Genomic DNA, 2,792 nt, shown 5'->3' on the forward strand with positions numbered 1-2,792 from the left:
TGTTGTCCACTGAATTTTTCTCAAGTAGAGAAAAGGCTTTGTTTAGAAATGAACTCAAATGGGCATGTATGTTAAATAATATAAGGCCCTTGTTGATTTGCTTGTCTTATTTGGTATGGGGCAAATAAGTAGCTAAACTACCCTAAGAAATAAACAGGAATTTAGAATTAGATGAGTAGTTAGATTGGAGGATAAGGGAGGTACTCAAGGTTATAATCCAGCAAAGGAAAATACAAATCTAAAAGAGAAAAAGATGAAAGAAATAAGAAACAGTGCAGAGCAAAGGTATCGGTGGAATGTGTCAAGTTAAAATGAGTAATGGTGGTTTCTTCCTTTCTGCTGTAGGCTCTAGTGGCTGATGTCAAGATGGGCAAGTTCATGAAACCCAGGAAGGTGGTGCTGGTCCTGGCTGGACACTGCTCCAGATGCAAAGTGGTATTGTGAAGAATATTGATGATAACCCTTCAGACCATCCCTACAGCCATGCTCTGGTGGCTGGAATTGACCACTGTCCCCACAAAGTGACAGTTGCCATGGGCAAGAAGAAAATCACCAAGAGGTCAAAGATCAAGTCTTTTTTGAAAATTTATAACTATAATCACCACATGCCCACAAGGTAGTCTGTGGATATCCCCTTGGACAAAACTGTCATCAACAAGGATGTCTTCATAGACCTTGCTCTTAAATGCAAGGCCTGACGAGAGGCCAAAGTCAAGTTTGAGGACAGGTACAAGACTGGCAAGAGCAGTTGCTCTAAAACTGCAGAAGTTGCAGTTTTAGATATGTTTTGTTTCAGTCATTAAAAATTCCAAAAAAATAAAAATAAAAAAATAAAATGAATAATGGTACATAATAAAAAAAGTTACTATGTAAATTTAAAGAGAAAATTAATATATTTGATCACAGGGAGGGTGGTAGCGGACAAGTTTGAAGAAATAAGTTCTCCTTTTGGAAAAAACCAAAATCTTAGATTGGATTTAAAAATAGTCAGTAAAGGGGCTCCTGGGTGCCTCAGTTGGTTAAGTGTCTGACTCCTGATTTCAGCTCTGGTCTTGATCTCAGGGTTGTGAGTTCAAGCCCCATGTTGGGGGAACTTAAAAAAAGAAAAATATCTAATAAAGACACACTAAATAGACTAAATAATAAGTAAAAAACAAAACACAAGAGATATTGCATAGTACACTTAAGAAGTTTGATGTAATATACTGTATGTATATAAATATATACAATAAATAGTAAATACACTTTTTTTTTTTTAGTTTGTAAGGGTTATCTTTTATTGAAAAAAATTTTTTTCCATTTGGCAAACAAATTCCATGCTTCAACTCAAACTGAGATGCTTTTCCTAATTATGAGAGTCACTGCAGATGCATTTAGTACTACTAAAAACAATGTGTTTTAACAATGTCACAACTTCTGTCTTTTTTTTCTTTAAATTTTTTATTGTTATGTTAATCACCATACATTACATTATTAGTTTTTGATGTAGTGTTCCATGATTCATTGTTTGTGCATAACACCCAGTGCTCCATGCAGAACGTGCCCTCTTTAATACCCATCACCAGACTAACACATTCCCCGCCCCCCTCACCTCTAGAACCCTCAGTTTGTTTTTCAGAGTCCATCGTCTCTCATGGTTCGTCTCCCCCTCCGATTTATTCCCCTTCATTCTTCCCCTCCTGCTATCTTTTTTTTTCCTTAACATATATTGCATTATTTGTTTCAGAGGTACAGATCTGTGATTCAACAGTCTTGCACAATTCACAGTGCTCACCATGGCACATACCCTCCCCAATGTCTATCACCCAACCACCCCATCCCTCCCACCCCCCCACCACTCCAGCAACCCTCAGTTTGTTTCCTGAGATTAAGAATTCCTCATATCAGTGAGGTCATATATGTCTTTCTCTGATTGACTTATTTCACTCAGCATAACACCCTCCAGTTCCATCCATGTCGTTGCAAATGGCAAGATCTCATTCCTTTTGATGGCTGCATAATATTCCATTGTGTATACATACCACATCTTCTTTATCCATTCATCTGTCAGTGGACATCTTGGCTCTTTCCACAGTTTGGCTATTGTGGACATTGCTGCTATAAACATTGGGGTGCACATACCCCTTTGGATCCCTACATTAAATACACTTTTTTTTTTCAAAGACACATAGAATAGTGTTTGAAAGTATTAGACTAAAAAGACAATTTAAAAAGTTCTAAGGAGAAAAAGAAAGATTTTATACAGATCACAGTTTCTGACAACAATGCAATAAAAAATGATAAAAGTAGCAAAATTTTTCTAGATATGGGCTCTAAGGTAAGGGAAATCCATTTGTCTGCTGATGGACACTTAGGAAATGGGACTACTTTCTAGCACCATATACAAAAATAAACTCAAAATAGATTAAAGACCTAAACATGGGACCTGAAACCGTAAAAATCCTAGAAGACAACACAGGCAGTGATTTCTCTGACATCAACCATAGCAACATTGTTCTAGATATGGTTCCTAAGGCAAGGGAGATGAAAGCAAAAATAAACTATTGGGACTACATGAAAATAAAAAACTTTTGCCACATCAAAGGAAACCATCAACAAAACAAAAAGAAAACCCACTAAATGGGAGAAGATATTTGCAAATGATACATCCAATAAGGGATTAATACCAAAATATACAAAGAATTTATACAACACCAAAAAACCCAACAACCCAATTAAAAAATGGGTGGAGGACCTGAATAGACATTTTTCCAAAGAAGACATCCAGATGGCCAACAGACACATGAAAAGAT

The 2,792-nt window shown here is 36.5% G+C and overlaps 1 pseudogene; it reads left to right on the plus strand.

The window, feature by feature from the left end:
- The first annotated feature begins 366 nt into the window (after positions 1-366).
- LOC113927182 lies at positions 367-932 on the plus strand (annotated as a pseudogene).
- The last annotated feature ends 1,860 nt before the right edge of the window (positions 933-2,792 follow it).

Source organism: Zalophus californianus, chromosome 7 (genome assembly GCF_009762305.2).
Source record: "Zalophus californianus isolate mZalCal1 chromosome 7, mZalCal1.pri.v2, whole genome shotgun sequence".
Classification (NCBI taxonomy): Eukaryota; Metazoa; Chordata; class Mammalia; order Carnivora; family Otariidae; genus Zalophus; species Zalophus californianus.